This window comes from Mandrillus leucophaeus, unplaced genomic scaffold (assembly GCF_000951045.1).
Source record: "Mandrillus leucophaeus isolate KB7577 unplaced genomic scaffold, Mleu.le_1.0 Scaffold429, whole genome shotgun sequence".
Lineage (NCBI taxonomy): Eukaryota > Metazoa > Chordata > Mammalia > Primates > Cercopithecidae > Mandrillus > Mandrillus leucophaeus.
This window is the reverse complement of record NW_012104576.1, coordinates 1089444-1110414: the sequence shown is the minus strand read 5'-3', so window position 1 is coordinate 1110414 and position 20971 is coordinate 1089444.

The following is a 20971-nucleotide window of genomic DNA, read 5'->3' as shown; positions in this document are numbered from 1 at the left end:
AAGAAAGAAAGAAAGAAAGAAAAAGAAGAAGAAGGAAGGAAGGAAGGAAGGAAGGAAGGAAGGAAGGAAGGAAGGAAGGAAGGAAGGAAGGAGGGAGGGAGGGAGGGAGGGAAAGAAAGAAAGAAGAAAATTAATTCATTCTTTTTGAGGCAGGGCCATATTTCCCAGCCCAATGATGTAATACACGACTTGGCAAACTTGTAAAAACAATCTCAATTCTCTCAAAAAAGGAAGGTAAAATATTATAAATATGTGATGAATCTTAAAGGAGAAATATCTGCAGCTTGGTGGAAACAGGGCTGCAGCTCCTGCTTCTCTCGTGGTGAAAGATACAAGGTCAGGTTGTGAAAGGTGTCAAGAAACATGGGGAGATGTGATCACAAAGATGTCTCTTTCATCAGTTTTCTTTCCTAGCTTGACTGTGTGAAGATCTTTTTTCATTTCCGAACCCTTGCATGATTCTTTCCAAGGGCCTAAACAGTGACGACCCACTTGCCGTTTCTAATGAGGTCAAGCAAGGCCATCCTGTGTGGAGTTAAATGTCACTCTCACAAGTTTAACCAGAAATATATCCCACCGCTGTCTGTACGTTGTTGTCGTCAGAGATGCTTCCTGCTCTGTCTTGGTCAAACAGCTTGGGGGCAGCCCAGTGAGCTATTATTGGAGAGGTAGCTTAGGAGGGGAGCAGGCCCTGGAACTAGGTCTTTTCACACAAGTGGAGCAGGCTCAGGGACACCTCACCAGCTGGACAGGTGGGGAGGAAGGAAGGCAGGCTAGCGCAAGGCCGAGTTCACAGCAAGGTGGCTCTCCAGCCAGCCACCAGCATCATTCTCAGCAGATGAGAAGAGCAAGATGTCACAGAGACTGCTGGGTACTTAGCCAGCATCCAGTCTTCCCTGCTTCCTCCGTGACTGCAACATGCCATTCAGTGTGGCCATGCGCCCAGGAGAAAGCTTGCACTTCTCCCTGCCCCTGCGGACAGGAGTGGGCAATGAGACGTATGTGCAAATCGTTGAATGGGATGTCTAAGAAAGCTCCTCTACGGCTGCTATTCCCTTTTTTCTTGTGTAGAATATGGACCTCATAGCTGCAGTTCCTGCAGCCATCATACTGAAGATACCAGAAACATCCTAGAGATAGGAGGAGCTGGGGTCCTCAATGACTCTGTGAAATCAACATGGCTATACTGGACGGCTCACCTTCAAGCTTTCTTTAATGGGAGCAAATGAACACTTCCTCTGTTTATGCCATGTATTTGGGTCTCTGTGAGCCCAGCAATCCTCACTCACACTATGGACAAAAAGAGGCACAGGAACAGGACGTTCAGAGGCCCAGGCAGGGAAGCAGCTGAAGATGCTGGAGAGGAAGGCCAGTAAAGAGTGAGGTTTGAACCACCACCCCGTGTGCAAGTCACGGCTCTCCCTCCAGCCTCCCAGGGACCTGGGCTGCTGGTCATGTTGTCCAGATGGAACTTTGTCCAGGGAAATGACGACATCCAGGTTCCAAAGTGTGTACACAAAACCAGAACCGAGTTCCAGGAACAAATAAAAGCACAGTTATGAGGACCAGCTAGGGCCTGATGGCAAAGCTGCATGAGCAGCAAAAGGGATTTGGTGCCAAGTTCTTAAACCCCTCCAGCCTGGAGTCAGGACGGGTGTAGAGAGCCGGGTGGGGGTCAGCATATGGGCGGATGTCTCTTGGCTTCAGTTGTGGCCAAGGGTGAGGAGAATGCTGAGGAATGGCAAGGCCACAAGAGTAGGCTCCCTCCCTCCCCTCTGGGATGGTGAGGAGCCAGGTCCTCCCAGAGGGGTGAGCCCACAGTGTCTCCTCCCATGAGAAGCTCCATCAACCTCTGTCCCCATCAGATTCCATGCCTCAAACAGGGCTGAGACAAAGGAGGGAGACAGCAAGGAGCTCCCTATTGCTCAGGAAGAGTCAGAAGGAGGTCCTGGGGTCAGGAAAGCTGCTGACTATACCAGCTCCTGCTCTTGGGGGCACCCATGGAGAATTATCCATCAGTGGCCCTCCTGTAGTTGACTGTTGTGGGGATGGGTCCTCCTGAGGGCAGCTGAACGTTTCCTCTGTGTATGAATTGAGAAGCTGCAGCTGCTCATGATACTAGTCTCTATTAAAATGGTGCTAGAGACCTAGCTCAGTGGATCCTGCCTGTAGTTCCCAACCCTTTGGGAGGCCAAGGTAGGAGGATCCCTTGAGGCTAGGAGTTCGAGACCAGCCTGGGCAATGTAGTGAGACCCCCATCTCTACAAAAATGTTTTTAAAAATTAGCCAGATGCAGTGGTGTGCACTTATATAGTCCCAGCTACTCAAGAGGCTGAGGTGGGAGGATTGCTTAAACCCAGGAAGTCAAGGCTGCAGTGAGCCATGATTGCACCACTGCACTCTAGCCTGGGTGACAGAGCAAGACTCTGTCTCTAAAAATAAATAATAAAATAAAATGGTGCTATAAACTGTGCTTGTTCCCCCTAAAATTCATATGTTAAATCCTAATCCCCAATATCATGGTATTGGAGGTGGAGGCTTGGGAGGTGATTAGGTCATGAGGGTGGAGCCTTTGTGAATGGGATTAGTGGCCTTATAACAGAGGCCTCAGAGAGCTCCCTTACCTCTCACACCACTTGAGGACACAGAAATGGCCATCTATGAACCAGGAAGCCTGCCCTCACCAGACGCCACATCTGCAGGCGCCTCGATCTTGGACTTCCCAGTTTCCAGAACTGTGAGAACTAAATTTCTGTGTGTTGTATAAGCCACCTAGTCCATGGTATTTTTGTTATATCAACCCAGACTTAGAATAGACAAAGACAAGCAGCTTAAAGGTGAAGAACATTTATTATTTCCCTTAGCAAGAGGCCTAGAGATAGTTTATTTCAGGTTTGGTTAATTCAGCAGGACAATAAGTCATCCATCGCATCCATGCTTAGTTTACTGACCTCGCCCTTCTGCCTTCTCCAAACTGTCCCAAATGGCTGCCACAGTCTATAGTGCCATGTCTATATTAAAGAGGAAAGCCTTTCTCATACTTTCTCTTGTATCTAATTGGCCCGAATTGAGTCATATGACCACTGCAGGAGGGAATGCCAAAATAAATAGGCGGGGCATGTTTTCAAGTCTTTGTGAAAAGTGGCTTCTGCCAGCAAAGAAGTAGGTTGGAAATAGATGTTAGCAGACAATGAGGGGTGCCTACCATTGGGGGTGACAGGCATTGTTCTGCAAGAGCAGCCTACACTGAGGTCTTGGGAACTGCCTAAAGCCTTATGTCATGAGAATTTATCTACATACTTAACAAAGATGGCATTGAAATAATTGTTTTTCTTCACCCAATCTTGAAGGAACTTCCAGTCGAGGTGTGCTAAACTATCATTAGCCAAGGGGTGGGCCTGTGGTCTAGACACTAAGAAGGGATGTCAAGTGTCACAAGCCACTCAAAACTCTTGCATCTCGTTGGGCACCGTGGCTCATGCCTGTAATCCCAGCACTTTGGGAGGCCAAGGCAGGCAGATTGCTCAAGTTCAGGAGTTTGAGACCAGCCTGGATGACATAGCAAAACCCTGTCTCTACTAAAAACACAAAAATTAGCTGGGCATGGTGGCACACACCTGTAGTCCCAGCTACTTGGGAGGCTGAGGTGGGAGGATCACTTGAGCCCGGGAGGCAGAGGTTGCAGTGAGCCAAGATCATGCCACTGCACTCCAGCCTGGGTGACACAGTGAGACCCTGTCTTAAAAAAAAAAAAAAATTTTCCATCATCCCCCTTCCATGTTTTGCCATTGCCCATTCTGACCAAATTGCTTCCATAAGTCCCTTTTACATAAAAATCGTAGAGCTGCAGTTACAGTAATTGAATGAATTCCTTTCTCCTGATATTTGAATCTCAAAGTAATAAAAATAGAGGAAATGATGAAAGATACAGTATTCAGACTCAGCTGTCCTTTAGGATCCCTTGTACACGTCCTTCCAGATCCCTGGTTGTGCAATTTTTTTTCTTTTTTTTTAGATATGTGAGCCACCCAATATCATTTAAATAACTCCTTTCAAATTAGGGGAAGCAGTGTGGCTGTTGCTTGCAATCAAAGAGCCCTGGCCACTGCAGGTGGAATACAACCTGTGGCACGTGTTTGCAAGGAGGCAGAGGGGGGTATAACTCCCGTCTTGTAAAAACACAACTGTAATTCTATCCACTAAAAGATTTTTAAAAGCCAATTTTTGAACTGCTTTTCTTTTACTCAGGCCACACTTTTAACACTGAAATCAGCCCCTCAAGGTGAAAAACAAAACATCTACTTGAGGTCTTATACTAATCAACAGCCTCAACTCAACCTATGCTTACATCTGATTCCTCAGCAAATAGATATGAACCCAATCTTGCAGCTACATGCTAGAAAATTGCCTAGCAAACAATGCATGAACCTTCTCTGTCTCTAAAGTAAAAGAACACATTAATTTTATCAGGGCATTCGGAGCTGGGATTATGTGCCTGCCTCTCTCAATCGCCCCCTAGAGATTTAGCCAAACAATGTCTCTCAGTTGTGAAAAGCAAAATAGAAAGCAATTACTATTAGGAATATTAAACTTTACTCTTAGCTTTTAAAATGACACTATAGTCCTTTCTCCAAAGAGTTCTTCAATCAGGTATTCGCTCTGTACTGCAAAAGAAACCAAGGATGCCTCTGTTAAACAGGGATTATGAGATAAGATCCGTAATAGACATCCCGCCCTATTGAAGTAACAATATTTCATTACCCTGCATCAAACTAATGCACCATTATAATGATCTGATCATTAGAATAGTGGTTCATTCAGACTAATAGCCCACAAAATGTCAGCCTATAAAACAAAGCTGAGCTTGGTTATAGGCACAGATAACCCACTGTAGGGCCATATCACAGACTGGGGAGAGAGAATCTTGTGTCTGCAACCACAAATCAATGCCTCCACACCCTGTGAGGAAAATCTGGAAAGACACTTGTGTATTATGACTTGCCTGTTGTGAGAAGTGGCCTGATTGTCACTTGGGCGCTGTGCTATTCTCTTGACATCTGCATGGTATATTATCGTACTATAGCCACTCGACCCAATGTTCAATTAAAAGAAGGTTTCTTAGCAACCAAAACAATATTATTGTGCTGTCAGAGGAAAAACACCAGATTAGCAGAAAATCCCGATTCCAAGTTCTGAATCAGGACTTCCGGCCAAACACATGCTCTGCCCTTGACTCAAAGAGGCCTCCACAGCCAACACTCCCACGGGATTCTCCTCCTCGGCCACAACAGCATCGCTGGCACCGCGTGGTGCGTGGGTGCCAAGTGAGGCCCCAGCCCCAGTGCTGGGCCTGTAAGTGACCAGGTGGGGGTGTGGGAGGCCCAGAAGGAGCCATCCCAGAAGCACCCGCGGTACATTCACTGCTGCGGTGCAATCTGCGAGGCCCAATTTGTCCCGGCACCAACCCCGGCCACCCTGTACGCTCCCTCTTTTGGAGGCACCTCCCTCCTGTGCTGCTCCACATCATTTCAGGGGGTATCACAGGATGTCCTTGGAGCTCTGCTCTTTAAATAGCTTGGATTCCTCCCGTAAGAGCTGGCAGCCTTCCTTAACCCAGGAGAAAGTTGCTGGAGCTACATTTGGGAATGACTTTGTCTGGAAGGACAGACATTGCAGAACCGGGTTCTGTGCACGAGGGCCTGTGGAGGCTCGGGGTGGCCTCTGAGGGGAGGTAACGGCTGCGTTGAGTCCCCATTTCCCTTCCCCCATCTGCCACTCTTAGCTCAGGGTGTGGGGTGCAGAATGAGACAGATGCCTTCGCTCTAGGACTCTTCCCTGAACCCCAAGTTTGGTAAGACGTCCCTCCCAAATGCTGTCACAACCTGTGTGTATTCTTGTGACTTTCATTCACTGTAGTAGTAGTAGCACAGACCATGTTATATATTAAAAATGCCCAGAATTTCTGCTTTGTGGGGACGAGACTTTGCTTTATTCACTGCTTAACTCTTACGTGTAACACAATGCCTAACGGGGGTGGGGGGAACATTCAATTTGCTTCACACACAGCACAGGAAGAGTGTGCTGCAGGGGCCACAGTGGTGCCCTTGGCCTCTGAGAGTTTAGAATCTAGGAGAAAATGAGGATGAAAGTGTGGAATCTAGGGCTGCAGGGGCTGTCGGAGAAGTTCAGCAGGCGGTTGCGCGAGCTCACAAGCTGGGGAAGGGACCAAAGCCTCCAAGTGAGGACCCCTTCCCAGGCAGCGCCTCTCCCACCCACCAAGCCCCAGTGTCGGGTGTTGGAGGAAACAAAATATCTTGCTCTCTTCCCTTAAGAGGAGCTCTATACATGCTGGCTGCTTACATTTTCACCTCTGATGTTTTACATCTCTCTCTGTTAGGCTGCCTTTTAAAATCCCAACTCAAAATATAAAACTTAGCCAGACCTGGTGGCACATGCCTATAATCCCAGCTACTTGGGAGGCAGAGGCAGGAGAATCACTTGAACCAGGGAAGCAGAGGTTGCAGTGAGCAGACGTTGCAGTGAAGGGAAGTCCTTAAATGATCACATTTTACGTAACACGGTCCCTCTTCTCAGCCAGGTCACATTGGACTATATGTGGACAACTGATTCACAGGCAAGCCAGTCTCTCTACTGATCAATGGCACCTGCACGGAAAAATATCAGATGTGCTAATCAGATTCTCTTTGTGAGAAATCTGAACTGTGAAACTGAATCAAGTGAGCATCAAGAATTGCATCTGAAAGGGTGTAAAGAAAATGCTCCCAGAACACAGAAAGCGCTGCACGTTTATCGAAGGGATGAAAGGCGCTCTGAGGTAGAGTCATGACCAGCCCATGTTCCAAAGAAGCAGGAACTAAAAGGTACAGACCAGGTGGACAACATGGCGGCCCCCTTCCAAACAGCAGCTTGAAACACGCCATAATCTTGATACATGATGCTGCCACTGCCAAGGCTAGTCTTCAAGGTCTTCCTTCCACGCAAGCAGTGGGTTTCGTTAGGAAGACCCACATGTGGCCTATTTTCCTTCAAGGGTGGATTCGCTTTTATCCTGGAGTTATTTATAGCCAAGTCTTAAGCTTACTGTTTGTGAAACAACCAGCTAAAGAATATAAGGAAGCCTGTCCCTGGGATTGAGCATGCAGATCTGGAGATCAGGGGTTTGGACAAGGACATCACTGTGGTCTTCTCAAGAGCCACCATGGGACATTCTGCCACTGTGATTCCCACCAATCCCTTCCCTTCCACACCGTGTCTAGATATGAAGAAATACAGGAAAATTTCCCAGAAGGATGAGACCCCATAGAAGGCAGATGTTGGGAAACTTGATGAAAAGCTTAATAAAATTTAGAAAATGATGCTTATTGGCAGCAACATCAGCAGGACTTTGTCATCCCTTGACATCCCTGCACCCACCTCCATGTTCTGGTCTTGACCCCTGGATTGCAGGCCATCTTTCTGTTACAGTCCTGATTCTTCCTCCAAGGGATGGTTGAGTTACTTTCCCAAACATCTCCAACTTGGGCTGTGGGAACCACATGCCAGATTTCAAAAGGAACCCTCACCCTGGGAATATGTGATTGCAAACATCGACTTTCCATTTTCTGATTTTTCTGATTTTCTCTGTTAGCAGATTTCCCACTAAGCCTCATCTCTGGAGACACATAGGTGCAAACACAAGAGCACAAATTGAACCATAATTCCCCTAGAAGAAGAAAGCCAGGGAACTGTGGACAGAATACCAAAGACAGCAGTACAAGTTGTTTTGGGTGGTTGTGAATAGAGGAAGTGAAACACAGTTTGAGGTTCAGCGCCTGAAAAACTGCAGCCCTGCCAAGTGGCAAACCCAGCCACTGTCTCTTCTGGACAGATGCATCCGGCACTGCAGCGTTTCTTCATCTTCCTTGGTGTTCGCTGCTCCTGATGTTTGGGTCTGAGGCTGAGGGTTGGGATTCAACAGAATAATCACCCCTGTTTTGCAGTCATGTCATGGATACACAGTTACTCTCTCCATCACCACATTTTCAGATGCCTATAGAGAGTGTCAGGAAACATTAGGTGGAAAAGGTTCTGAAGTGAAGGCTGGTCAAAGGGAAATGGCAGGAGAGAGGCTTTATTTGCCTGTCTGGTCTCCTGGCCACTGAAGTCTGATGGTGCCGTTGGATTCAGGACAAAGCAAGGGTCTGGCGAGGCTAAAGGAGAAAATGCCTGCCAGGCAGGCTCTGGGACATCGTGTGAGCTGTTTTCCGCAATCCTCCTCCCTGCCAGATGCACGCATTTGAGAAGGATTTGGGTCCCGTGAGGTGGATGGAATTCAAATCTCTCGTGGGAAAAAATGATAAAGGAGCAATGTCTATAGTTCACCGCCTTCCCAGGAAGAATTGTTCAACAAAAGCTGCAATCTGGGCTCCACGCTAGAAGACCGTATCGTCACCAGAGGTCTCAGTGTGGCCTCACACCACAAGCTACCACTGAGGCTGCTCTTATTCTAAACTTGTCCAAATGGAGCTGAAAGAAAAGCAGGTGACCTGGTGGCCCCAGAAGTGGAGGATGTTGGGAGCTTCTGTAACTGAATGACCAAGTCTCTGAGCTCTCAGAACCTTGACTTCCTTCACTCTCAGTGTCAGATTTAAAAGATACACCTTCTATGAGGATGTGGAACTGGAACTCCCATACACTGCTGGTGGGGATGTAAAGTGGCACAACTGCTTTGGAAACAGCTTGGCAATTTCTTAAAAAGGTAAACATACACCAACCGTGAGACTCAGCTGTTCTACTCCTAGATATTTACCCAAAGGAAAGAAAGTTCCTTCATACAAAGGCTTGTACATGAATGTTCGTAGCAGCTTTATTTGTAATAGCCCAAACCTGGAAACCTCCCAGAGGTCCACCAACAGTAGATAAATAAATTATGGGGCCGGGCGGGGTGGCTTATGCCTGCAATCCCAGCACTTTGGGAGGCCAACGTGGGCCGATCACCTGAGGTCAGGAGTTCAAGACCAGCCTGGCCGACATGATGAAAAACCCTGTCTTTATTAAAAATAGAAAAATTAGCCAGGTGTGGTGGCATGTGCCTATAATCCCAGCTACTTGGGAGGCTGAGGTAGGAAAATCGCTTGAACCAGGGAGGAGGAGGTTGCAGCGAGCCAATATTGAGCCACTGCACGCCAGCCTGGGTGACAGAGTGAGACTCTGTCTCAAAAAAATAATGAATAAATAAATAAATTATGGTACATCCATGCAGTGGAATAACAGTTAAGGAAGGAAAGAGCCATTGATATGATATGGAAGAATCTCAAAATAATTATGCTGAATGGAAAAAGCCAGATCCCCCAAAAAAGTGCATACTATATACTTTTGCTTATGTAAAGTACTAGGAACTGGACTGGGTGTGGTGGCTTATGCCTACAATGCCAGCACTTTAGGAGACTGAGGCAGGAGGATTGCTTGAGGCCAGGAGTTCAAGACCAGCCTGGGCAATAGCAAGATCCCATCTCTTTAAACAAAAATACTTAATTAAATTTAAAAATAAAGTTCTTAACATGGACACAGGGAAGGGAACATCATACACTGGAGGCCTGTTGGGGGTTGGGAGGCAAAGGGAGGGAAAGCATTAGGACAAATGCCTAATGCATGTGGGGTTTAAAACCTAGATGATGCGCTGATGGGTGCAGCAAACCACCATGGCACATGTATACCTATGTAACAAACCTGCATGTTCTGCACATGTACCCCAAAACTTAAAGTATAGCAAAAAATAAAAAATAAAATAAAATACAAGTTGAAATTTAAAAAATAAAAAAAAATAAAGTTCTAGAAGGTGAAGGCTAATCTATATTGACAGAGAGCTTACCAGTGGATGCCTGGGGATGGAGTGAATGCCAAAGAAGCGTTACAAAGGAGCACGAGGAAACTCTGGTGGTGAGGGGTGTGTTCATTTTCTTTACTGCGGTGGTGATTTCACAGGTGCATACACATGTCACAACTTACCAATTACAGCCTTCAAACCTGTGCAGTTTATTATACGTTAGTTGTACCTCAGTAAAGCTGTTTTTAAACATATGCGTCTTTCACACTCTTCCTGGAACTGCCTCCTGTTTATCCTTAAGACTCAACTTCAGCATCTGTCACCTTCCCAAGGAAGGGTTCTTGGCCACAGCTCCTTCTCTCTCTCACGTGTTCACTCTGCTTAGGCCTCCTCTACGCTCACCTGTTTCTCTGTAATAACATTTATTAGAGTGTTCTCTAATGATTGATTGGCGTGATAAAGATGAAGGACAGGGCTTCATCTTTTAGTTGTATCCTTGGAACCGCCATGGGGCGAGGCATATAGATGCTCAGCGAGTGTTTGTTGAATGAATGAATAAATAAAACAATTTTATAATACAAGAACAGAAAATCAAACACTGCATGTTCTCACATATTAGTGGGAGTTAAATGGTATGAACTTATGAACACAAAGGAGGAAAGAACAGACACTGGGGTCCACTGGAGGCAGGGGGTTGGGAGGAGGGAGAGGAGCAGAAAAGATAACTATTCCATACTGGGCTTAATACCTGGGTGACAAAATAATCTGTATAACACATCCCTGTGACACAAGTTTGCCTGCATAACAAACCTTCACATGTACTCCCGAACTTAAAATAAAAGTTAAAAAGAAGAATTTCAAAGTATTTAGTTTGAATCTTCTAAAACACTAGACACTTCCTTTGGGACAAAATATATGCTTAACATTCAATAAACAATGGATGGATGGATGGATGGAATGATGGATGGATGGATGGATGGATGGATGGATGGATGGATACATGAATAGTTGGGGATCTAACGGCCTAACCATACCTCAGCCTGAACCATCTGAGGCCAGGAGTTCAAGACCAGCCTCTATTTCCCTATGACCTAGAGTTAGCTTCTGAAATCTCCTCTTGAACCCTTCCCAATAACCACCGTGCCCCCAGGCCAGCAGCCCAGATGCCCTGCTTCCTTCACATCAGGCATCCCTAGGCTCAGTCCACTCCAGAGCCCTGGCTCAACCTATTGTGACATCAGGACTTTTGCCAGGCCTTTCCACATCAATACTTTACCTTTAGAATGTTCTACTTTGTCATGGTGCTGAGTGGGGGAAAATGGAATAATTTATTCCAGTTGGATGCTTTCTTTTCTTTCTAATAAACCCCAATTTCCCAAATTATAATTAAAAGAAAAATATTAGAGCACAAATAGCATTATAACATTGAATTGTTGTATTTGGTGGACTTTTCTCTCTAAATCCACATCAATAGGCAATTTAACAATAGGAGAAATCTCAATGGGAGTTCAGCAGATGAAATTAACACAGTGCACAGCTCTGGACTGAAATATTTCTTTGCCCATGTAATTGCTTGCAGCCACCCTTGTGTAAAAGCCCCCATCAGATTACAGGATTTGTTGTATGTAAATTGAAGACTAAATGGTTGGTAGCACCTTTCAGCTCTGCAATGCTGGAAATGAGTTTTTTAATAGGAAATTAGATTAGTAATATTTTAGTCAACAAAAATGTGGAAAAATTCTGCATAAAGATGAGAAAATTATTCATGCAAAGAGACTTTTAGAATCAAGAGTGAACAACTGTTGAAATTCATGAATGGTTACTCAAAAGAATTTCTCTACCCTTCTCCTGGTCAAAGTCCAGGGCAAGAAAAAAAATGATTTTCTTCATACCTTTATCACAGGATTCCACGACAATTAATAGTGCAGATAATGACAGTACAGTCCCTTTTTCTACAGCTCCCTACAGTTTGTGTGTAATCTGGAAGTTTAAATCGGTTGCAGGGTAATTACTTTGCCTTCTGCAGCCTAATGCACTGGTGTGGGCAGGGATGCTTCCTTAGAAAGTTGGTATGTTCTGGAAGCCTGGAAGGTGGGAGGTGGAGGCTATGGGGAGGGCATGGGTTGGGGCAGACAGAGTAGAATCTGGGTGTCTGACCTTCCTTTTTCTAGCCAATGCACCTGGCTGGGTTCTAGGAACTAGGGCTAGGCAGGCCTTACTGTGATTCTAGGCCAAAAGTAACATAGAATTGGATCTTTCTGTCTCACCCCAGGAAAGCTAGGCTTGGGAACCCAGTACAGGGCACAGTCCCAGACAGAGCAGTACTTACGGGCCAGGTCACAGAGGCCTCACGTGCCATACTAAGGGGGGCACCAGAGGGTTCTTTTTCAGACACAGCACTCAGAAGAATCCCTTGAGTAAGGATCATGGTTAATGGAGTGTGAAACTTGTACAGTTAGGAGTATAAAATTATGAATACATGGCCAGGCACAGTGGCTCATGCCTGTAATCCCAGCACTTTGGGAGGCCGAAGCAGGCGGATCACTTGAGGTCAGGAGTTTGAGACCAGGCTGGCCAACATAGTAAAACCCTGTCTCTACTAAACATACAAAATTAGCCAGATGATGTGACACATGCCTGTAGTCTCAGCTACTTGGGAGGCTGGGACGGGAGAATCACTTGAACCCAGGAGGCAGAGGTTGCAGTGAGCTGAGATTGTGCCATTGCACTCCAGCCTGGGCAACAAAGTGAGACTCTGTCTGAAAAATATAAAAAAGAAAAGAAAAGGAAATTAAAAGAAAAGAAAAAAGAAAATTATGAATACTCCATTAGGCACAAGGTCTTGGAAGGGGCTCTGGAACTTAAGCTTCCTGAGTTACCCTGTGAATCCACCTCTGCCCACGAGACAAACTGCAAAGAGGCCGGGAACATTGTATAAAGCTGCGACCCAGGCCTGGGGATAAAATTACGCCAAGTGGTGGGTGGTTTTGCTTCCCCGAGGTTGGATAATGTGGCGAAAGCAGGCAGTGCGCCGGTGTCTGGGGCTGGTCCCGGGAAATGAACCTAAAACGGGCTGGAGATGGCCCATTAAGCCCTCCTCCACTAGAAGCAGGGACGATGTTGTGTGCGCCGCCCATAGGTGCGGGCCTTCTAAGAACCGAGCTGCTCCTTCAAAATGGACACTCAGAGACCTGTGATGGCTGGAATCAAGTGCCCAGGGAACCCCGACACGGGGCTTCTGGCTCCCTCCTGCTTCACTGGGGCAGCTCTCCAGGGATGGCTCTGTCCTGTGCCTGAGGCTGGAGTGCCTGAAAGAGAGGGAGAAGGGCCTGGGGAAGCAGCTCAGGTGAGAGGGAAATTTAGCAGTCAGAGCCATTGAGAAGTCGTGCCAGCCACTCCACACAGGCAGTCCTCAGATTGCCCCGGTTCCATGTCTTACTTGTCACAGTGGAGAGTATTGACTCTAGGAAGAGCCAGGCTGCCTAGGCTGGAATCCTGGCTCAACCACTCATTAGATGTGTGACTTTGGACAAATAACAGGCCTCTCTGTGCTTGCTTTTCACATCTGTAACTTGGGTACTGTATTAGTATCTACCTCCTAGGGTTGTTGTGCATTAATGTCCATAAAGCATTTAGGACAGGGTCATCATAAATAGAAGCAATTACTATTCTTATCTGTTCCCTTTTAAATGACGATTATGCAGACCAGTGGATCTCCAGTGTGGTGTACCGTAGCATCACCCCGCAACACTTTTTAAAGTAAACCTTTTTTGAAATATAACGAGCAAATGGGAAAAAATATATACAAATCATAACTTTGCAGCTTAACACATTTCCTCAAAAGTACCTACCATCCATGAACAGAACACGGGTGCACATGAAGTGCTTTCATAAACGCAGATTATCCTGCCTCTTTCTAGAATTTCTGATGATGGAAAATGGTCTTAGAATTCCCAGCACCAGGCCGAGCATGGTGGCTCATGCCTGTAATCCCAGCACTTTGGGAGGCCAAGGTGAGTGGATCACTTGAGGTCAGGAGTTCAAGACCAGCCTAGCCAACATGGAGAAACCCCATCTCTACCAAAAATGCAAACAATTAGCCAGGTGTGGTGGTATGTGCCTGTGGTCCCAGCTACTTGGGAGGCTGAGGTAGGAGGATTGCTTGAGCCTGGGAGATGGAGGTTGCAGTGAGCTGAGATCGTGCCACTGCACTCCAGCCTAGGTGACAGATTGAGGCCCCATCTCAAAAGAAAACAACAACAAAAAAAGAATTCCTTGCACCAGGAGGCATGATGAGGAGGCATTTAGAAGCAGCCTAGAACAGGTGTCTTTCCTAAGTTGAACACTTCTTCCCTTCTAAGCCACATCCTAGAGGAAGAGAGGGGTGAGTCCTGGGTACCTGGAGACTGCACCAGGTCAGGTCCCCTCCCTCCCAGCTCAGTCTGCCACCTGGGGGTCCTGCTGGCCAGGTGATGGACAAAGCACAGTGCTAGGCACTGCCTTTGCAGTGGGCAATTTACTTAACCTGTCTTAGAGACACAGTCTCTGTGATACGAAGGTAAAGTACACCTTGCAGGTGCTGTGAGTAGCAAGTGCGTTGGCATCTGCATCACACCTAGTCAATAACTAGTACTCAATTTCATTTCCATCACCCCATGCTTTGAGATATCTCTTGACCCTCTGCAAGAAAGCATCATCCATCCTGGCCTCTTCCCTAAAAATTTCTGGCTCTTCCAGGTCCCCGTCATCCCCTGAGACTCTTATTTTTTATTTTTATTTTTTCTTGACATGGAGTCTCACTCTGCCGCCCAGGCTGGAGTGCAGTGGCGCAATCTCAGCTCACTGCAAGCTCCGCCTCCCGGGTTCACGCCATTCTCCTGCCTCAGCCTCCTGAGTAGCTGGAACTACAGGCGCCCGCCACCACGCCTGGCTAATTTTTTGTGTTTTTGGTGGAGATGGGGTTTCACTGTGTTAGCCAGGATGGTCTCGATCCCCTGACCTCACAGGCATGAGCCACAGCACCCGGCCTGAGACTCTTCTTTGTGGCTTTCCTCTCTGATCTCTCTTTCGTCTTGGAACCCACTACTCACTACCTTTCCCCATCTAACTCTGGAGTCCAGTCAATTTAGCACTTTAATGAATATGGTCTTTTTTTTTTGGCTAACTTTTTCCTAATTCTTTCATGTTGCAAATGAATTCTCCTTCTAAACAGTTGGCTGTTTGAAGGTAGGGGCTGTGCCCAATATTTTTTTTTTCCATATTTGGCACTGTGTTTATCCCATGGTACCTGCTCAACACTTGCTGAGTTGATTTTAATTAGTTCTCATCCCTTGATCAGAAGGAAATTGATTGGATCATGTTGTCTTTCTGTGCCACTGTTAGGCAGGACTTGCGGGATTGACAAGTTGACAGGCTCCCAAAGACTCTGGACTGGCTTTAAATTTATTCATGAGTCAAGAACATTTCAGGGAAGCCTGCATGTGGGAAGCACTGAGGGGTAGATGAAGAAAGAAAGTGCGGTCTTCGTCCCTCAGAAGTTGACATTTATTAGTGAGCCCAATAAAGCGTGAACACACAAAAGAGTTTCCAATGAAGAACCAAACACGAGTGCTCCATGGGAAGCTGGACATGTCACCAGAGAGCCCTGTGTGTCAAGAAACCATGAGGCTGGAGCAGCCAGGGAGAGTTGTATAGAAAGGAAATAGAAATTTAGGATGGCATGGTGTCTCATGCCTATAATCCCAGCACTTTGGGAGGCCGAGGCGGGCGGATCACTTGAGGTCACCTGTTTAAGAAATTGGGTTGGGGCCGGGTGTGGTGGCTCACGCCTGTAATCCCAGCACTTTGGGAAGCTGAGGCAGGCGGATCACAAGGTCAGGAGATCGAAACCATCCTGGCTAACACAATGAAACCCCTCTCTACTAAAAATACAAAAAATTAGCCAGGTATGGTGGCAGGCGCCTGAAGTCTCGGCTACTTGGGAGGTTGAGGCAGGAGAATCGCTTGAACATGGGAGGCGGAGCTTGCAGTGAGCCTGAGCCAAGATTGCACCACTGCACTCCAGCCTGGGCGACAGAGAGAGACTCTGTCCCAAAAAAAAAGGAAAGAAAGAAAGAAAAAAGAAATTGGGTTGGACATTGAGGGGTGAGTAGCATTCAGGCAAGCAAAATGGCTGGAGATGGGGAGACATTTCAGTCCGGAGTAATGGTGTGGACCCAGGAATCAGGCAGAAATGCAGGATGTGATTTGACAGACGGGGAAATTCAGGGATGGGACGCGATGAGAGAAAAGGCTGGGATGGTTAAGTCTGGCTCGTAGAGAGCCTTAAAGCCAAGGTAAGGAAGTTGGATATTTCATCATAGACCATGAAAATCAATGAGACTCTGGGGCTGCAGAATGACTTGATAATGTCAATTCTGAGAAGGGCGGGTCTGGCTTCAGGGTATAGCCCAAACTGGAAACTCCAAGTATAGCTGGCCCAAAATCATCTAGAAAGTTATCCCATGGCCACAGGACAGCCTGGTCCTGCCCACCAGGGACTTTTCAGTGCTGTGTCTGTCACTTTTCCTGTGTCCACCCGCACATAGACACTTGTCACTCACTCACGTTTGGATATTCCTTCCACCTGCTGGCCTGTCTTTCAGGAAAGCAGCCCCTCCTATTGCAAAAGAAACAAAAACAAAGCAAGAAAGAGCCATTTGAGAATTCTTGCAACATCTGTGCAAGCTGGGTAATCAACAAATATTCTCTTATCTGGGACTGTATCCTCACTGAGCTGCAAAACCAGGAAAATTAAACACCGAATTGATTTAATAGGTTTTTTTTAGTATGTACCCCCAGACAGTAACCAAGTGTTCCCCACAGTGTAGAATTAAGTTACTCCAAAGTACAACGGCTTCCTGAGAAATCAGATAATCTTAATAATTTAAGGAATTTAGGAAAAATAATAAGCTTAAAAAACAAATTATGATTTTGAAGTTATTTATGTAACTTCCATAGAAACACGTTGGGGAATTCGCTCCAAAGCATAATGAACCTAAAAAGCTATTAAAGTAAACATCCCGAATGCATCTGCCTCATCCTCAGGAAGCAATGGCGTTATCACACACAGCAGGCCCCAGGATGACCTGTTCTCTTGGGAACAGGAATGGTGGTCTCTGCTCATGGAGGAAGAGTCAAATCCATAAATCTGGAAAAATTGTTGGGAAGGGGGTCCCAGCCTTGGAGTAGGAGGCTCTGATTGAGTGACGAGAAAGCAAAGCATCCCATGGTTTAGTTTATACAAAAGGCTTCCAGCGGAGGAGACGAGGGAACAAGGAAAAGGGGACTGTGGATGGGCAAGGGACAACATAGCGATGGTTTGTCTGGGACATAGATTTTTGTACATCCCTGTAAACTCCCTAAACTCCCTTCTAAGCCCCATGGACAGAGAGTGAATGCAAACAAAAACTTAGAGAATACTTTCCCAAAGGAATCTGTGAAGAGTCTATGAATCTACATTCTCTTTTTTTTTTTTTTTTTTTGAGACAGAGTCTTGCTCTGTTGCCCAGGCTGGAGTGCACTTGTGCAATCTCGGCTCACTGCAAGCTCCACCTCCTGGATTCAAGCGATTCTCCCGTCTCAGCCTCCCAAATAGCTGGGATTACAGACACCTGCCACCACACCCTGCTAATTTTTATATTTTTAGTAGAGATGGGATTTCGTCATGTTGGCCAAGCTGGTTTGGAACTCCTGACCTCAGGGGATCCACCCACCTTGGCCTCTCAAAATACTGGGATAACAGGCGTGAGCCACTGCACTCGGCCAGAATCTACATTCTGAGGATGGAACTAGGCAGTTGCATTACCAGTGAATCATCCTAACAATCCCATGAGGTAGGAATTATTACTGTCCCCACTTGTTGGTTGCAGACACTGAGGCTTGGAGGAGTTAAATGACTCGCCCAAGATTAGCTGGTAAGTGGCAAAGCTGGGATTCAAAGCCAGGTCAGCCGACTGTGGAGCCCACGCCCTTAGACTCTGCACTAAATTGTGTCACAAGCAAGGCTGAGAACAATGCTATGCACAATGGAGGAGATGAGAGGGAGATGGAGTGCCCCTACTGGGGCAACCTGGGCTCCAGGACACCAGGGCCTTGAGCAGAGGCATTGCTGAATCCACAGAGGGCACCTGCAGTGGAGGCAGTGGCTTCTTGGGTGGCAGATGGGAGCAAGGCAGGCCAGAGTGAACACCATGAGAGAACCAAGGGGCTCCAGAGACACTGCAGGCTGAACATCTTCAACATGCAGATGGTATGGAAGAGACCGATCGGGAAAGGGACAGAAGAGAAGAGGCCATGGCACTAATCCTAGAGGAACACCAATACTTCAGAGATGAATGAAGGGAAGGGATCTCAAAATTAAACTCAGGAAGGAGAGGGTCAGGATTCCATCAACTCGACTTTATTAAAAGATGTGGAATTTCATCAGGGGTAACTCCCCAATGCACTCAAGAGCACAGGAGTATTTGCCTTCTTAAGTTTCTCTACTTCAGATTCACACCAACATCTCTTTCCTCATAAGATCTCCTCCTCTATTATCATTTACAGGAACATTCCATATTTGCCTTAAGCACAAAAAGGAAAATGAGGAAGACTCTACAGCAAAAGAAAAAAAAGTATTCCTTTAAAGCTTCATGAAAAGAATTCATTCCACAAATATTTATTGAGTGCCTACTATGAGAAAAAACCCAGGAGGTGCCAGATTAATTTCACAGTCAATTAATTTTACGAAGTTAACCTATCAGAAGTGATGGATGTTAGTGCCCCAGGTGCCATCTGGGGATGGCAGGGTGTGATCCAAAACTGGAGTGCACTTGAAGAGATACAGCTGAGCTGTTTGGTCAAACCAAAGAATACTGGAGCACTGGTAACCAAAGAAAGACTTGCTTAGGGTAGAAGTAAAACCAAAGCCAGAAATAAACCTAAACCACAAGACTGGGATTAGATGAATCCTTAAGGTTAGCTGAGTGAAAAGATCCATATGGGGGAATGCAGGCAGTGGAATCCTGCCTGCCAGCTAGGCTGAGAGGAAGGACACAGGGTACACGGGGGATATCAAAGGGCTCCAGCTATTTTAGAAAACAAGAATCCAAAGTTTTATCTGGATTTAAATGGATCTGAGCCCTATGGCATGTAGGAAAATCACTTTATAAGGTTTTGCAATACCCCTTTGGAAATCTTACCTTCAGATTCACCAAAATAGAATGTAACGTGTGTCTCTAAAAGTCCTGGTAGCAGTGGGGCTGTTTTCCCCCCAGCTGATGATTCCATTTTCACAGGAAGACCATAGATCTTAGCAAAGAAAACTCTGTAAAGAAAATGGTCTCAGAGAAGATGCACAACGATTAAGTCAGGGTAGAGGAGAGGAGACAACATCTGAAAGGAAAAGAGAACAATAAAGGATCCATTAAAGTTACGCTGTGGCAACGATCAGAAAGTACATTCTGGCAACAGATACTCCTTAATGTAGAGATTTCTTTAATGTAGGCTATTAACCATGCCGCCCACCTTAGGCCTTTGTTCTCCTTTGTAAGAGACTTTTAATCAGAGAGGGAATAGCATTTCCTCCCCTTCAAGGGTGATCAATACTCACACCTGTGCCAAGAGGCCATCTGCCGATGCCAGCCTTTTTGCCGGTCTCTCCCGTACTCAAAAGGAAAGTTGGTTGTCCTGAGCAGAACATGAATCTTAGGTGGTCTCCTAATGGTCAACATTATTAAATAGTAAGCATGTGGCTCTAGACGCCTCAGCCTCCTGTCGGCTCAGGATTCAAAGGGAAGCATAAGCCCCAGGCTCCCATCCCTTGTCCCATCTCCTCATCCTTCCAAGGATAAGCTGAAAAACTTGCTTCCTCAATTCCCAGGATGTGATATGAATTCTCTGTGCATCTGGCTCACTGTCAATTTGAGCTCCAGGGAAAAAATAATCATCTCAGGAACACATTCTGGAAAAGTGGCAGTTTGGCCACAAATGAGAGGAGAGAACTCTCAGGAGGTCCACCCTGTCGAGAATGTCTGCATTCCACAGAAAGCTTGGGTCCTCTTCCTCCACTAGAGTCTCGCTCTCCATCCTGGATATCAATCAGCAGACATTGTGAAGGTCCTTATTTCTGGTATTTGTAAAAATTGAGCTCTTAAGCAATTCTTTTTCTGATTAAACTTTAAAATCTTTCAACAAAGGCCAGCCAGAAAAGATCAGACCAAGAGTTCATCAATGCAAGAGAACTCTCACTTGGTCTAGCCACTGAATTATGCAGAAGAAAGGGGGTGATCAGAATGTAAGGCTGTGGTTTGAGAGCAGTCCTGTCCACCTAGGAACCTATAGAGAGACACGCCCATCTGTGCTTCCACAGGCAGGCCAGCCAAATTTGGCACTACAGCCATGGAATTCAGTTCCAGCCCCTCTCAGCTGTGGTCTGAGGGCAGTCCTGCCTGCCCAGGGACTCGCCAGGAAACATACCTGTCCATGACTCAGAGGCAGGCCTGCAGACCTTGGTCTCAGCTGTAGATCCCAAAGCAGCCTGTAACTCAAGCCCAGTCCCTCTCAGCCATGGTCCAAAGCAAGTACTTTCTGCCTAGGGGCCCACCCAGTGGCTCAGGGAAAGCCCTCCTAGAGACCCAGAGGAAGCCACACCTGTCTGTGCAACTGGTAGGAGGCCCACTTTCTGCAGAAGCAGACTGTCATTCCAGCACTAGCCTTACTGACCAAGGAACTGGAGGTAGTCCAGTCTACCCAGAAACCAGATAGAATCCACACCCACTAGAGCCCCTGGTAAGAGGCCCACCAGCCTTGGACCTCACTGAAGACTCAACAGCAGCCCCATGACCAGGCTCCAGGCCCACTTGACTACAAACCTGGAGGCAATCTTCTCATCCTGGGTACACAAGACAAAGACTTTACCTATCGAAACCAGACTGTAAAGACTTGAAAAGGTGTGACTCCTTCAGATTCACAGAAACCAATGCAAGGCTACACAGATAACAATCAAGTTAACATAATACCACCAATGGAAACTAATAAAGCTCTAATATCTGACACCAAAGAAATGGATATCACTAAATTGCCTGAAAAATAATTCAAAATAATCATATTAAAGAAGCACAATGA